General features: G+C 47.3%; 1 protein-coding gene across 1 annotated transcript in view; it reads right to left on the minus strand.

Moving 5' to 3' along the window:
* Window positions 1-17,711, minus strand: part of LOC138261753 (chymotrypsin-like elastase family member 1) — a 144,083-nt gene that overhangs the window by 39,693 nt on the left and 86,679 nt on the right. The gene's annotated exons all lie outside the window — the stretch shown is intronic.

Raw genomic sequence — 17,711 nt, forward strand, 5'->3', positions numbered from 1 at the left:
TCCCCAACTATGCAGATAGGAACCAACACATTACCTTTGCATTGACCCACCCTGATCCTTGCATTAAATCTTCAACGTCGGCGCAACCCTCCCAGCAAGGTACCCTTTCAGCCAGACAAGGTTAGTACCTGCAGCCGGCCCACATCCGCGACCAGATAGCCCCAGTTTGTGCTTTAGGTTTCTGAGCATTTGCAGAAAGTCTTTAAAATTCATATCTTGACTTCTACTTATAGGAGTTTTGTCATTTTGGTCTTGTTTTACTCATAAAAATATAATCTATTATTTTAACTTAGTGTGGAATCTTTTTGTGGTGTTTTCACTACGTTACTGCTTTAAATGTTGCACAAATACTTTACACATCACCTCCTATGTTAAGCCTGCCTGCTCTGTGCCAAACCACCTAAGGGTGAGCACCGGTTAATGTATAGCAAGTAACTGACTAACCATGACTAGGAATGTGGTCTCTACTTGGACAGGGTGCATACCTCTGCCAACTAGATGCCCAATTTCTAAAAATGCATAATAAAGCAAAATGTAAAACTGAAAATATTAATATGCTCTGTTAATGTGAAGAAATTTGAAATTGGTGGCTAGAAAATAAGTTCATAGTCTTAGCTTGATTTGTGTGAGCTCTGAAAGCCTGATCTGATATATCTGATATGAAAGATTGGTTTACAGGTATTCAAAATACTTAGGGGACAAACTATCACTACCACGTATTACAAGAATACTAAAAGTTACCCAGTAGCTCTTAACTATAAAGAGTAGCAAGGCTAATGGTTGAGTTCCTCATAAAATCACAGATCACTTAGGTGACTTGTAATAATCGTATAATACTTATGATTCTGCAATCCCCGAAAAAAACCTCTCTCTAATTTCTTTATAATCAGGTACTTGTGAAAAACCCACTCACCTATTATAAATAAATTATGTCAGAACTCAGCTGTAATAACTTATTACAGTTGAGTTCAAACATCACATTGCCTACTGCCAGAGTCAGCAGCTTAAGGGAAAGGCAGATCAGGTCACGGAGGTTAATTAAGCAGCTGTTTAATGAACAAAACAAAATACTGCTGTTCTTTCTTCTACTCTTCTTGTATAGCTGTACATCGACAAGAAGAAAATTAAATTAGATAGTTATGGCAACGTTTATTATTTCGCACTTCTTGGGTAATTATAAAAATGTTAGAATTGTTCTGCCTGTTTTCCTGCACCATTTTTTTTAAATCTCCTTTTAAAATCATTTTGCTTTTTTGATGTCTTTAATTCTGCAAAAGAGATTCTATTTTTATTCTTCATGCTTGCAACCCTGCTCTCTCATATGAAGAAGTTACACACCAAGCACTTAAGAAGTTTCTAGGAAAGCTGATGGTGTGACCATCTATTGCTAGGAACAAAATACCCTCTGACATAAATGGCAAGGATATCGCAAGTCATCCTAGAGTGCCATAAACTTATAAAGGAACCTGGCCTTTGGTTTTGTTCCTATGGCCATATAACTCCTTGATGACTTTCAAAATCCTTATAATTTATGGCATGGAGTACTTTTTCCCATATACAACATGTGGGATACAGCAATCCCTGTATTAAAGCCCATCTTAAATTTCCTTATGACTTCTCTTATTACCTACTATAATGAAATGGTGTAGCTGCTTATCTGTAATAACTTTTTAAGTTGATGTCTGAAGTCACAAAGCCTACTACCAGAGCCGGCAGCCAGGATGAAAGACAGGTTAGGGAACATCATTATAGTCATAGTTTAAACAAGGAAAATGGGAAATGGGGTTTCATTCTTCTGATACATTTTTCGAAACCTAAAAAGTTATCACCTGAAAGGACATATTTATGGCCACATATTTATTTTTCCATGCTAAAGGTTATTACAGCAAAGATAGAATCTCTGCATGTTTCATCACATACGAAGGTGCAACATTTTTTTAATCTGGTTTACATTAAACTGTTTCTACTATCTCTTTGCAAAAAATACTAACTCCTTTTTGGTGTGTTTTATTTCGCACTACAGATTGTGCTTTTCTTATTAATTTAATTTCTGCAATGAATATAAAAGACCACCACACAAGATAGCCCAGCACCGCAATGTGACACTTTGTAGTAAATCTGGCCCTTAGAGTCAGATTTACTAAAAAATGGTGCAGCGTTCTGCTGCACCAAAATTTGCAACACTGAGGGGCATATTTATACTCTGTTTGCGCCGGAATTGCGTAGTTTTTTTTTACGCAATTCCAACGCAAAACTAACTCCATATTTATACTTTGGCGTTAGATGCGTCTAGCGCCAAAGTCCATGGAGTTTGCGTAATTTTTTTTCGTAGACACCTACTTTGCGTTAATGATATGCAAGGTAGGCGTTCCCGTCTAAAAAATTGACTCCGAGGCATGTGCGCCGTATTTACACTCCCAGGCAAAATTCACGCCCGGGAGTGGGCGGGTCAAAAAAAAAGACGTCCGGCCGCTTTTGTGCCGTTTTTTAGCGCCTGGTCAGGGCAGGTGTTAAGGGACCTGTGGGCTCGGAAGGAGCCCAGAGGTGCCCTCCCATGCCCCCAGGGACACCCCCTGCCACCCTTGCCCACCCCAGGAGGACACCCAAGGCTGGAGGGACCCATCCCAGGGACATTAAGGTAAGTTCAGGTAAGTTTTATTTATTTATTTTTTTGTGGCATAGGGGGGCCTGATTTGTGCCCCCCTACATGCCACTATGCCCAATGACCATGCCCAGGGGACAGAAGTCCCCTGGGCATGGCCATTGGGCAAGGGGGCATGACTCCTGTCTTTGCTAAGACAGGAGTCATTTCAATGGGGGTTGGGAGTCGAAAAAAATGGCGCAAATCGGGTTGAGGCGAAAAATTTGCCTCAGCCTGACTTGCCCCATTTTTTGGCGCCCAAGCTCCATATCCCCCTACGCCGGCGCTGCCTGGTGTACGTTGTTTTTTTTCACGCACACCAGGCAGCACCGGCGGCTAACGCCGGCTAACGTCATTGAATAAATACAGCGCCCGCATGGCGCTTCAGAATGGCGTTAGCCGGCGCTAATTTTTTTGACGCAAAACTGCGTTAGCGCAGTTTTGCGTCAAAAAGTATAAATATGGCCCTGAGTCACTACTCAGGCTCGTTTGTAAAACCTTTAGCTCAGCCCTAGGTAGATGTGACTTCAAATAGCAAGGCTTAAACAAAGGAACCATTGTAAACCATTTAGAAACACCGCAGCAACATAAGAAAGTCATACAACAAGAAAGAAATCCGACATCAGTTTATAAAATAGATTATATTTTTATGGATTTTTAGACATCAAGATGAGCAAAAGCGACCAGAGGTTTCTGGAGATATAGAGGCATGTGTAAGAGCCCCTTGCGCCGCTTTAGCGGCACTTTACTTTAATTATTTTGATGCTAAGGCAGCACTAATTTGGCCTTTTCCTCGCGCCATATTTACAAAGTGGAGAAGTGCATGCAATGTGCCACACTGTAATCCTTTGCCCCACATTATGCATGCGTTATGCAAAATGTATGCAAAGGGGCCTTTCCGACACAAAGAGGCCCACAAAAATTGAGCAATGAAATCTACAAAATATTATTGCACCATTTTTGGCATCATTTCTAACACCTAATAAAAATAGGCATCAAAAGGGTGCACCCGTTGTAATCAATGGGCCTCCTTGCACTTTACTTCACTAACGTCAAAATTAATTTGTATAATTTTATTTTGTATTATAAACAGTGTGCATCTTTTCTCCTAAATGTATATATTTCTAACTTACAGTGTACTGTCTCAGTGGGATTTATCGGAACACTGTTTACCTGGTGTGCTTGGTACCTTTTTTGTCACCTCTGAGGCCAGGGCTTGCAAAAGCAGTGCTAGAGTTTGCAGGGGGCAAGTCAGGGGTTGCAAATGCGACCCCTAGTGACCCCTAAATGGCATATTTGTTGAATATTTGAAAGTACAGTGTTTTCAGTTTCCTTCCCGCTCTTTTCCTTGTTTCAGGAGGGCCTGGTTCGAAGTGCTTGTTCTTATGTATCCAAGATGGTATCCTGGATCTGAAGCTTCAGGAACACTTTGGGCCAGGCCGCTTGACGTCATTCCTCACTAAGTCTTGACTTGTGTGAAGTGCAAACAAATATATTACTCAAATAGCCAATACATAAAAGTAAATTAAAACATTTCCCATACATTTCAGATTTAAATGAAAAAAATCACATTTTTAAAGCCATATTAGATGATTAAATGGAAGTAAACCAATGTGTTCCTCATAGTAACATTCAAACTCAAACACATAGGGCACTTTGAGACCACAAGACCAACATTTAGAGAAGCAGTAAAGCAATATGGGCTCACCAGAAGGATGGAAACCTTTCTTTAGAAGTTTGAACATTTGTCCACAAAACACATTCTCATTCTGCAGTCCATGGGTATGAACATGCTCTATACCCTTTAACAAGAGAGGTGTTAATCTGCTTCTTTCTGGAATTCAAAGAAGCCGGCTCACCAACAGGGTGGCACATTATTTATTGCTCACTGATGTAAGTGGGGGTTGGCAAAGGTAGGAGGGGAGATCCAGGGTTGGAAAGAAGGCAGGGGGTTGTAGGAAAGTGGAAATGGCTCATGGGGCGCACCCTGTGGATGGTAGAAAAGGAATCAACAACGTCAATTGTGGCTATCATTGGCCAGGTTAGTTCACTCAGATGTCTTTGTGGGATAAATGGTTTCTGATTTCTGTAGATCGGTGAAAGGGTAATTGAACTTTGGCAATATACACATAAAAAGTGTATGGGCAGAGTTATGACATGAGAGCATTTTCATTTTATCTTAACTTGGTTTCCACATAAGGCATATAACTGCCTCCAAAAAAGATCTAGAGAAAGGATAGGACTTCCAATTAATACTGTAGTTAACAAAGTCACTAAATGCAGAGATATCTGGTTAGTCATTTATTTCTGAAGTTCGGAGAGCAGAGCACCTTGACCTGCAGCCTTGCCTGATATCCTGTACATTTAAATTTCCTAATCTGTGTCATCTGACTTCCTCGTAAAAATATACTCTTGCCTTGTGGGTTTCTGGTATAACTTCTTCTCCTGGGGTTTCTAAATCTGATGTCAATGATGGTTCAGATGTATTGGAGACCAGATACAGGATACCAGAACCCGAAAACCAAATATCAGAACAGACACACAATCTACAACAGGAGAGCAAACCAGAGCACAAAGGAAAGCACAAATCAAAAACAAAGACAAAACAAACAACTAGTGGTCAACATGTCCCAACAGGACCTAATTAGTACCCAGATGGAGGTTCTTGAAAAGGGCTTGTCTTTTGCCAAACAGCGAAATGGGATTTGACAAAAGCAAAAATAGACCTTTTCAAATTCATCAGATGACTTCAATTACGAACCTTTTCGGCAGATAACCCAAAACAAGAGAAATAAGCTAAGGTCAATTTGTAACAAGTGATTAACAGTACAGGACCTAGAAAACATACACCTTCCAACAAGTCTCTCAGTGATGGAATAGACCAGTGCAACCAATACACTTATAAACCTAATAACAATTACTGCTGAACTAGACATTGTCAAGTCCCATACAAAAGAAAATAAAAACATATTCTCAAAATAAATAGTTACTCCCATGCTACCTCCAGGAAACACAATCGACCTGCTTCACATGGCAGTCTTGGATGACCTGGACAAGGAATACCAAAAATTGAAGTCTAAAAGAAAATACCTACCATCTAATAGCAACAAGAGGCAAAAAAGGCAATAAAGGACCTTAACAAAAACACAGAACTGATAATAAAAGAAGCATGTATAGGCAGCAATATCATAATTCTGCACATTGATGATTATCTGAAAGAAGTTTTCAACAACTTGAAGATAACACATGCTATTAAAAACTACCTAACAACCCAATCCTCCAAGTATAAAAAAGGGCTATTCACTCTTGAAGAGAAACAACTCTGATATATAAAACATCTGGTGTTTGCAACCTTATATCCTACCGAAATAAACCAGACAACAACAAAAGGGAGGCCTATCATTGGGGGCATTGATTACATTTGTTCCTGATTTGTTCAGAATTTCTGACACATCTGTGAAAACGTGCACCATGGAGCTCTGTATTGTAAATACAGTGCATCCATGCATTGTTAGGGGATCTTAGAGAAGCACAAGAAATCTGACGCATCAATGCTGATGCGTCAAATTCATGTAATTGAGGCCCTTAGGGCGGAGACTTGAAACTATCACTTTGTAAACGGGAAAATGACATGATACTGAGACTCAACACCGTCATACAAGGACTAAACAAGGATGCTGAATGACAACATTTGTTAGCTTATTTGAAGAAACAAAAAAAAACTATTAATACTTAGCATAAACAAATCAGGAAGAGTCACATTCGACATTCTTTATACTGATCCACCATCTCAGTAACAGATGACCCACCTTCTGAAACATATCATTTCTTGACCATCCTCTCCAAACATTTTACTATCTGATTATGTGATTTTCCGAACATTGTGGTGCATCATCACATGTGAAGAAACAAGAATCCATGAACAGTACTTAATGGTGAAGCAAGTACCTATAGATACTGCTTACCAACAAAGCAGTACTTATAATACAAAATAATTTATGATTGTGTTCTAAATAATATACTGTGAGTACATGATTACTTAAATGGTATGACATATATTGACATATTCTGTCAGTCTTTAACCCCAGATTACAACTGGTTCAGCTTATACTTGCTCTAAAAAGTCGGTAACATATTTTCCAGGGCCTGAGTACATTGAAAACTCTAAAACAAGCACAACACCAGATTAATATTATGGGTATCCCAAACTATTCATGATATTTCCTATTCCACATAAAACAGGGTACGTATACAACTCAACAATTAGGTAAACTGCAGCCAAAGCGTCCCTTTTAGGGAGATATAAGGACAAGTTCAGAGAATGTAGGTTAAAAACTGTGCTCACTCAACCCAAGTACAGGGATCACCATATTCCCAAAATCGAACAAGGGATTATGTGTCCCTTTCAACTTTATAGACGATTAATGAAAAAATGATTGTGAACCTACACTACACTTAAGGACCCACAGTAGGTGGTACTCACTTTAATAAATAAACATGCTTTGTAATAATAAAAATCATTTACCAATAAAAAAAAAATCCCACCTTGACGCCCGCCAATGAATATGGGAGCGTTCTACCCTACTAATTACTATATGAGAATCACCATGACATAAAACAAAGGGTCATGCTACGTTTTAGCCACAATAAAACTTTCCATTAAAAGTAAAGATTGGGCCCTACCACACAAAGATACGGTTATAAACACTATATATCCAAAACACGCAGCCATTAGGACTAACACATCTCTTATATGGCACCTTGCAACCCACGGGAACGGCTATAACATTTTGACACTAAGGTAGGAGTGCCCTCACACAGTATTACAAATTGGCCCCTGAGTAGAATGCTGAACATAGTCAATATCATAATGACCGCAGGGACCGGCTCACAAACAGGAATGCAGAGTCAAGTTTCCTCCCACATGGGTGCTAACAACTGAAATGGGTAAGAACTTCACATAACATAATTAACTATGACCAAGCAATAATATACTAATATTGGTATACATTAATCTCACCAATAATTGCTGCCACATTAAGAACCGGTATGTTCTCCTTCTATGTGATAAGTATGAGTAGAATATACGACAACACACTAACAATGAGGGGCAGCTAATATTTTGCTTCCGTTACTAACCGCACATATGAATTATAATTTGATATCACCTAGGACTTTTGAGTTACTATGTAATTGCAAACTGGAAAACCAAAAGGATACAGTTGACCAATATCACCCTTCAGCTTAAATTTAACCTAGGATGACCAGGTCAGTCATTGAAATGGGATTAAATGTTGACAGTGCAGTGAGCAATGCCAACATGTATTCTAATTTCTATGTGTGTGTGTGTATATATATATATATATATATATGTATATATATATATATATATATATATATATATATATATATATATATATAAACCAAAGGTTATAGGGATGTTATAGTTAGGCTAACATTTGGGATGGTATAGTTAGACTAACATTTTAAACGTACGAATCCATAGAAATTCACCAGTTATAGTTAAAATGACCTCAAGCCTCAAGTAACTGTAACTTGTGCCCTAAGGTAACTATATTTCACGCCCTCGCCATGCACAATTTTTTCGTCAAATATTTTTCTGCATATGATGTTCTCAAAGATGTCAGGAGTGCCGTAATTTGTGCGGTCATTAGCAGTGCATTGCGAGGGCATGAGTTATAGGTACATTAGGGCACAGGTTATAGTTACTTGAGGTAACTCTAACTATAACTGGTGAATTTCTATGGTTTTGTACGTTTAAAATGTGAGCTTAATTATAACGTCCCTGTAACCTTTGTTTTTTTAAGTGAATTTCTAAGTTCTATTTCCTAACTATAATGTCCCTATAACCTTTGTTTTTTTCATTGAATTTCGATGTATTTTTTTTTTATGTATAGTAATTTTCATGACTACAGGTTAATCCAACCACCCCACGCACAACCTTTGGCTATGCATGACAAGGGTCATTGACCCTTGACCCAAGGGTAGGTCGCTCCCCCTGCCGCTGCAGCTCCTCCAAGTTCCCGAGTTCCTGTGTTCCTGAGACCCACCTAACTGTAAGTACCCCCCTCCTCCCAGCCCCTCGCCCTGCCCCGCGCCACTCACCTTCTCTTCTGCTCCTGCTTCTTTTCCTCCTCTCTGTCTCTCCCTCCTCGCTCCCCCTCTGCAATCTTCTTCTGTGTTCTTCTGTTCTTCCCTTCTGTTCTTCTGTGTTCTTCCGGTCTTCTGTGTTCTTCTTCTCTGTTCTTCTCTGTGCTTCTGTGTTCTTCTTCTCGGTTCTTCTGTGTTCTTCTGTGTTCTTCTGTGTTCTTCTGTGTTCTTCTGTGTTCTTCTGTGTTCTTCTGTGTTCTTCTCTGTTCTTCTCTGTTCTTCTCTGTTCTTCTGCTCTTCCGATCTTCTGTGCTTCTGTCTTCTGTTCTTCTGTCTTCTGCTCTTCTGCTCTTCTGCTCTTCTGTCTTCTGTTCTTCTGTCTTCTGTTCTCCTGTCTTCTGTTCTCCTGTCTTCGGCTCTTCTACCTCCTCCGTCTTCTTCCCCCGAGCCTGCCCTCCTGCTCCTTCCTCATCCCCCTCCCTCACTCGCCTCCCCCTCTCTCACCCCTAGCTAACCCGTTCGCTATCTACCTCCCTCACTCCTCCTATCTTCCTATCTCTCTAGCTCCCTATCTCACTATCTAACTCTCCACCTCCTCCTACCTACCTATCTGTCTATCTATCTATTTCCCTATCTATCGACTTCTCTATCTATTTTCTCTATCTATTTCTCTATCTCTCCCCCCCTCCCGCCACCCCCTCTACTACCTATCTCCCTATCCTCTCACTCTACCTCTCTCCCTCACCCACCTCTACAACCCCCCCTCCCCTATCTTCACAACCCTACTCCTATCTCTCTCCCTAATCTCCAAACCTCCTAACACTCACCCTCCTCCACCCTAAACCCCCTCCCCCAGCTCCTCTCACTCTACCTGTCCCCCCCCCTCCCTCGCGCTTTCCCGCCGCGACCTCCTGCACGCCCCCGCCCCCCAGCTCCCATTCGCCCCCAGCTGACCCCTCCCCCCCCCCTCCTACCTCTTATGGCGGCCGCTGCGCGACAGTGGTAGCGACCCTTGACCCAAGGGTAGGTCGCTCCCCCTGCCGCTGCAGCTCCTCCAAGTTCCCGAGTTCCTGTGTTCCTGAGACCCACCTAACTGTAAGTACCCCCCTCCTCCCAGCCCCTCGCCCTGCCCCGCGCCACTCACCTTCTCTTCTGCTCCTGCTTCTTTTCCTCCTCTCTGTCTCTCCCTCCTCGCTCCCCCTCTGCAATCTTCTTCTGTGTTCTTCTGTTCTTCCCTTCTGTTCTTCTGTGTTCTTCCGGTCTTCTGTGTTCTTCTTCTCTGTTCTTCTCTGTGCTTCTGTGTTCTTCTTCTCGGTTCTTCTGTGTTCTTCTGTGTTCTTCTGTGTTCTTCTGTGTTCTTCTGTGTTCTTCTCTGTTCTTCTGTGTTCTTCTCTGTTCTTCTCTGTTCTTCTCTGTTCTTCTCTGTTCTTCTGCTCTTCCGATCTTCTGTGCTTCTGTCTTCTGTTCTTCTGTCTTCTGCTCTTCTGCTCTTCTGTCTTCTGTTCTTCTGTCTTCTGTTCTCCTGTCTTCTGTTCTCCTGTCTTCGGCTCTTCTACCTCCTCCGTCTTCTTCCCCCGAGCCTGCCCTCCTGCTCCTTCCTCATCCCCCTCCCTCACTCGCCTCCCCCTCTCTCACCCCTAGCTAACCCGTTCGCTATCTACCTCCCTCACTCCTCCTATCTTCCTATCTCTCTAGCTCCCTATCTCACTATCTAACTCCCCCACTCTCCACCTCCTCCTACCTACCTATCTGTCTATCTATCTATTTCCCTATCTATCGACTTCTCTATCTATTTTCTCTATCTATTTCTCTATCTCTCCCCCCCTCCCGCCACCCCCTCTACTACCTATCTCCCTATCCTCTCACTCTACCTCTCTCCCTCACCCACCTCTACAACCCCCCCTCCCCTATCTTCACAACCCTACTCCTATCTCTCTCCCTAATCTCCAAACCTCCTAACACTCACCCTCCTCCACCCTAAACCCCCTCCCCCAGCTCCTCTCACTCTACCTGTCCCCCCCCCTCCCTCGCGCTTTCCCGCCGCGACCTCCTGCACGCCCCCGCCCCCCAGCTCCCATTCGCCCCCAGCTGACCCCTCCCCCCCCCCTCCTACCTCTTATGGCGGCCGCTGCGCGACAGTGGTAGCGACCCTTGACCCAAGGGTAGGTCGCTCCCCCTGCCGCTGCAGCTCCTCCAAGTTCCCGAGTTCCTGTGTTCCTGAGACCCACCTAACTGTAAGTACCCCCCTCCTCCCAGCCCCTCGCCCTGCCCCGCGCCACTCACCTTCTCTTCTGCTCCTGCTTCTTTTCCTCCTCTCTGTCTCTCCCTCCTCGCTCCCCCTCTGCAATCTTCTTCTGTGTTCTTCTGTTCTTCCCTTCTGTTCTTCTGTGTTCTTCCGGTCTTCTGTGTTCTTCTTCTCTGTTCTTCTCTGTGCTTCTGTGTTCTTCTTCTCGGTTCTTCTGTGTTCTTCTGTGTTCTTCTGTGTTCTTCTGTGTTCTTCTGTGTTCTTCTCTGTTCTTCTCTGTTCTTCTCTGTTCTTCTCTGTTCTTCTCTGTTCTTCTGCTCTTCCGATCTTCTGTGCTTCTGTCTTCTGTTCTTCTGTCTTCTGCTCTTCTGCTCTTCTGTCTTCTGTTCTTCTGTCTTCTGTTCTCCTGTCTTCTGTTCTCCTGTCTTCGGCTCTTCTACCTCCTCCGTCTTCTTCCCCCGAGCCTGCCCTCCTGCTCCTTCCTCATCCCCCTCCCTCACTCGCCTCCCCCTCTCTCACCCCTAGCTAACCCGTTCGCTATCTACCTCCCTCACTCCTCCTATCTTCCTATCTCTCTAGCTCCCTATCTCACTATCTAACTCCCCCACTCTCCACCTCCTCCTACCTACCTATCTGTCTATCTATCTATTTCCCTATCTATCGACTTCTCTATCTATTTTCTCTATCTATTTCTCTATCTCTCCCCCCCTCCCGCCACCCCCTCTACTACCTATCTCCCTATCCTCTCACTCTACCTCTCTCCCTCACCCACCTCTACAACCCCCCCTCCCCTATCTTCACAACCCTACTCCTATCTCTCTCCCTAATCTCCAAACCTCCTAACACTCACCCTCCTCCACCCTAAACCCCCTCCCCCAGCTCCTCTCACTCTACCTGTCCCCCCCCCTCCCTCGCGCTTTCCCGCCGCGACCTCCTGCACGCCCCCGCCCCCCAGCTCCCATTCGCCCCCAGCTGACCCCTCCCCCCCCCCCTCCTACCTCTTATGGCGGCCGCTGCGCGACAGTGGTAGCGACCCTTGACCCAAGGGTAGGTCGCTCCCCCTGCCGCTGCAGCTCCTCCAAGTTCCCGAGTTCCTGTGTTCCTGAGACCCACCTAACTGTAAGTACCCCCCTCCTCCCAGCCCCTCGCCCTGCCCCGCGCCACTCACCTTCTCTTCTGCTCCTGCTTCTTTTCCTCCTCTCTGTCTCTCCCTCCTCGCTCCCCCTCTGCAATCTTCTTCTGTGTTCTTCTGTTCTTCCCTTCTGTTCTTCTGTGTTCTTCCGGTCTTCTGTGTTCTTCTTCTCTGTTCTTCTCTGTGCTTCTGTGTTCTTCTTCTCGGTTCTTCTGTGTTCTTCTGTGTTCTTCTGTGTTCTTCTGTGTTCTTCTGTGTTCTTCTGTGTTCTTCTGTGTTCTTCTCTGTTCTTCTCTGTTCTTCTGCTCTTCCGATCTTCTGTGCTTCTGTCTTCTGTTCTTCTGTCTTCTGCTCTTCTGCTCTTCTGTCTTCTGTTCTTCTGTCTTCTGTTCTCCTGTCTTCTGTTCTCCTGTCTTCGGCTCTTCTACCTCCTCCGTCTTCTTCCCCCGAGCCTGCCCTCCTGCTCCTTCCTCATCCCCCTCCCTCACTCGCCTCCCCCTCTCTCACCCCTAGCTAACCCGTTCGCTATCTACCTCCCTCACTCCTCCTATCTTCCTATCTCTCTAGCTCCCTATCTCACTATCTAACTCCCCCACTCTCCACCTCCTCCTACCTACCTATCTGTCTATCTATCTATTTCCCTATCTATCGACTTCTCTATCTATTTTCTCTATCTATTTCTCTATCTCTCCCCCCCTCCCGCCACCCCCTCTACTACCTATCTCCCTATCCTCTCACTCTACCTCTCTCCCTCACCCACCTCTACAACCCCCCCTCCCCTATCTTCACAACCCTACTCCTATCTCTCTCCCTAATCTCCAAACCTCCTAACACTCACCCTCCTCCACCCTAAACCCCCTCCCCCAGCTCCTCTCACTCTACCTGTCCCCCCCCCTCCCTCGCGCTTTCCCGCCGCGACCTCCTGCACGCCCCCGCCCCCCAGCTCCCATTCGCCCCCAGCTGACCCCTCCCCCCCCCCTCCTACCTCTTATGGCGGCCGCTGCGCGACTGCGCAGCGGGCGCGCGCAGCGGGCACGCCGCTGGCGTGCCGGAGGCGCGCCAGAGGCAAGCCCGTCTGCGCCCGTCCGCGCCTGGCCCGCGCCCAGCGCCACGACCCCTGGTCCCCAGCTCCCCCAAGCCCCGCTGATCCGCTACGACCCCACCACCCTCCACGCCCTCAACCCAGGGCGCTCCAAAACCTGCTTCCTAGCTCACCCCAAACGCACCCATGGACCCTTCGCCTGCAACTCCTGCAAACGCATCTTCCACCACGCAACTACCACGACCACAAGCCCACGCGCCATCAACCACCTCAAGTGCATCCTGGTCAACGCTCGTTCCGTCCACAAGCACGCCGTTGAACTTTGGGACCTCCTGGACTCCACAGCCCCGGACGTCGCCTTCATCACGGAGACATGGATGAACGCCTCCTCTGCTCCAGACATCGCTACCCGCCATCCCCGAAGGCTACAAGATCTCCAGAAAAGACCGCACCAACCAAGTAGGAGGAGGTGTCGCCATCATCTTCAAAGACTCCATCAGCGTCACCACCTCCACCGAAGACCCCCCCCATTTTCAGATTCGCACCGACCCAAGGACCACCCTCAGAGGATCCCTCGTCTACCGTCCTCCCGGACCTCGCGCCTCTTTCAGCGACGCCATCGCCGACTTCATCTCCCCGCACGCCCTCGCCTCACCGGACTACATCCTCCTAGGCGACCTCAACTTCCATCTGGAACAAAACAACGACCCCAACACCACCACCCTGCTCGACAACCTCGCCAACCTCGGCCTCAAACAACTGGTGAACACCGCCACCCACATCGCCGGACACACGCTCGACCCTATCTTCTCCGCCAGCAAACACGTCTTCTTCAGCCACACCTCTGCCCTGCACTGGACCGACCACAGCTGCGTCCACTTCACATTCCGACGCGAGACCTCCCACCTCCGCACTCAACCCATCCCTCGTCGACAGTGGAACAAGATCCCTGAAGAGCAACTCTTCTCCGCTCTCGCCGCCAACCAACCCACCCTCACCACCGACCCCAACGACGCAGCTCTCAACCTCACAAACTGGATCTCCAAATGCGCTGACAACCTTGCTCCCCTCAAACGCACGCATCGACAGACCAACACCAAAAAACCTCTCTGGTTCTCTGACACCCTCAAAGAATCAAAGAAAACTTGTCGTGCCCTTGAGAAGGCCTGGCGCAAGGACCACACCGCTGACAACATGACCGCCCTCAAGAACGCTACACGCGAACACCACCACCTGATCCGCACTGCCAAAAGGAACTTTTTCACCGACAGACTAGACAAAAACAGCCACAACAGCAGAGAACTCTTCAGCATCGTCAAAGAGTTCTCCAACCCCAGCGCCAGCGCCAACGCCGTCACGCCCTCACAGGATTTGTGCGAATCCCTCGCCACTTTCTTCCATCGCAAGATCAGCGACCTCCACGACAGCTTCGGACACCAGACCCAACCATACACCACTGAACCCGCTTCCCCGGACATCACCCTCAACAACTGGACCCACATCAACACGGAAGAAACCAAATCCATCATGAACTCTATCCACTCCGGCGCCCCTTCGGACCCCTGCCCGCACTTCATCTTTAACAAAGCCGACGACATCATCGCCCCGCACCTCCAGACCGTCATCAACTCTTCTTTTTCTTCTGCTACCTTCCCCGAATGCTGGAAGCACGCTGAAGTCAACGCCCTACTAAAGAAACCTACGGCTGACCCAAGCGACCTGAAAAACTTCCGCCCCATCTCTCTTCTACCTTTCCCAGCCAAGGTAATAGAAAAGACCGTCAACAAACAGCTGACCACCTTCCTGGAAGACAACAACCTGCTCGACCCTTCACAAACCGGATTCCGAACCAACCACAGCACGGAAACCGCCCTCATCTCAGTCACAGACGACATCAGAACCCTGATGGACAACGGTGAAACAGTCGCCCTCATTCTCCTCGACCTCTCGGCTGCCTTTGACACCGTCTGTCACCGCACCCTAATCACCCGCCTACGCTCCACCGGGATCCAAGGCCAGGCCCTGGACTGGATCGCCTCCTTCCTCGCTAACCGCTCCCAAAGAGTTTACCTCCCTCCGTTTCGCTCAGAACCCACCAAGATCATCTGCGGCGTACCTCAAGGCTCATCGCTCAGCCCGACACTCTTCAATGTCTACATGAGCCCCCTCGCCGACATCGTACGCAAGCACGACATCATCATCACCTCCTACGCCGACGACACCCAACTTGTACTCTCCCTCACCAAGGACCCCGCCAGCGCCAAGACCAACCTACAAGAGGGTATGAAGGACGTCGCAGATTGGATGAGGCTCAGCCGCCTAAAGCTGAACTCTGAAAAAACGGAAGTCCTCATCCTCGGCAACACCCCATCCGCCTGGGACGACTCCTGGTGGCCCACGGCCCTCGGCACCGCACCGACCCCCGCAGACCACGCCCGCAACCTCGGCTTCATCTTGGACCCTCTTCTCACCATGACCAAGCAAGTCAACGCCGTGTCCTCCGCCTGCTTCCTCACTCTCCGCATGCTCCGCAAGATCTTCCGCTGGATCCCCGCCGACACCAGAAAAACCGTGACCCACGCCCTTGTCACGAGTCGCCTGGACTACGGCAACACCCTCTACGCCGGGACCACCGCCAAACTCCAAAACCGCCTGCAACGCATCCAAAACGCCTCGGCCCGCCTCATCCTCGACGTACCCCGCAACAGCCACATCTCCGCACACCTGAGACACCTGCATTGGCTCCCAGTCAGCAAAAGGATCACCTTCCGTCTTCTCACCCACGCACACAAAGCCCTCCACAACAAGGGACCGGAATACCTCAACAGACGCCTCAGCTTCTACGTCCCCACCCGCCCCCTCCGCTCCGCTGGCCTCGCACTTGCTGCCGTCCCTCGCACCCGCCGCTCCACGGCGGGTGGGAGATCTTTCTCCTTCCTGGCGGCCAAGACCTGGAACTCCCTCCCCACCAGCCTCAGGACCACCCAGGACCACTCCGCTTTCCGGAGACTCCTAAAGACTTGGCTGTTCGAGCAGCGATAACCCCCCCTTTCCACCCTAGCGCCTTGAGACCCGCACGGGTGAGTAGCGCGCTTTACAAATGCTAATGATTTGATTTGATTGATTTGAAGGGTTGGCCATAGGCCAACCCCCTATAAGGAAGCATCCTTGCACCATGCACTGCCTTCGCCAGTGCAGATCAGAGTTTACCTACAAGACCTACCCTGCAGCCAGACCAAGCGGCTAATCCCACTAATCACCCAAATCCATGCTGTGCATGGCCCTCTGGCCGTGCACTGCGGAAATTGACCGCAGCCTCTCGGAGTGTCAGAATAGCTGTGAGAGAGTGTATCTGGGTGTGAGAGTGGCTGTGATAGTGTCTGTCTGTGTGTGAGAGTGCGAACATCAATGTTTTAGTTTCTGCATGAGTGTGGAAGCGGGGCTGTGGGTGGGCAAATGAGGGTGTCAGTGGGTCATGAGTGGGTGTGTAAGTGTCTGAGTGTATGTGTGAGTGAGAGAAATTGACTGAAAGAGAGACAGAGAGAGAGAGAGAGAGAGGGAGAGATAGAGAGTTTTTTAGGCTTTGATGTAGGATATACTTAAAATGAGATATTTCTATACAATTACAAATTTTTAAATGAGATATCGGTTTTTTATTTTTATTTCCTTTTTCACCCTTTATTGGCTATCTGGAACAGCGAGAGAGCCCTTAAGGGCTCCCCATTGTCCCTACATATTTATTAATTTATTTTATTTACTAAAATGCCCTTTACGGGCTCTCTGGCACATCAGGAGAAGCCCTAAGGCTTCCCACACAGTGCCATTGCTTCAGCAAGCAGGGAGCGGCTTGTAACAGCAGCTCCCTGCTTGCTGAAGCATTTCATCTCTGTTCCTTGCACCCGTGCAGGGGGCAGACATAAAAACTCCACTGTTTGACAACAGGACCTGCTGTACAGGTCCCGCTGTCAAACAGTGGAGTATTTGCTGTGGCTTTCCCGCAGGTGCAAGGCTGCAGCCAAGCCACAGCAAACAGCTATGTCCCCAGGTGGGCACCCCAGGACATAGCGGGAGCCAGCCCTGGGGTGGTGGCAGTTCCCCGGGCCATCAGTGGCTCCTTGTGCACAAAGCCCTGGGGAGGTGGTGATCCCCAGGGCTAAAGGGGTGTCTGAAATGGACCCACTTTACAATATTTAGTATGTTCCCCGGGGGATGGTGGTTCCCAGGTTGCAGGAGGCCCGTGCTGCGTGAAGTTTTTCTCCCTCTTTCTTCTCTCCCCTGGCACAAGTGGGAGTGAAAATGGCAGCCGCAACTTTTCTTTCAGGTTGCAGCCAGCCAATCAGGGTTTTGTGTTGGGTCCATGCTCTGCAGAACCCCTGTTCTTCACTCCAAGAAGAATCTGCATCCCTGGATAGTTGTATTTTATTTCCTTTGATTACTCCGAAATTACTGAACAGATTTACACCAAATAACAAAAAGAGATCTTTCTTGATCTTCCTGGAACAAGATCTATGTTTCTGCCAAATCTGGTGTAAATCTGTTC

The sequence above is a fragment of the Pleurodeles waltl genome, chromosome 10, assembly GCF_031143425.1.
Source record: "Pleurodeles waltl isolate 20211129_DDA chromosome 10, aPleWal1.hap1.20221129, whole genome shotgun sequence".
NCBI lineage: Eukaryota > Metazoa > Chordata > Amphibia > Caudata > Salamandridae > Pleurodeles > Pleurodeles waltl.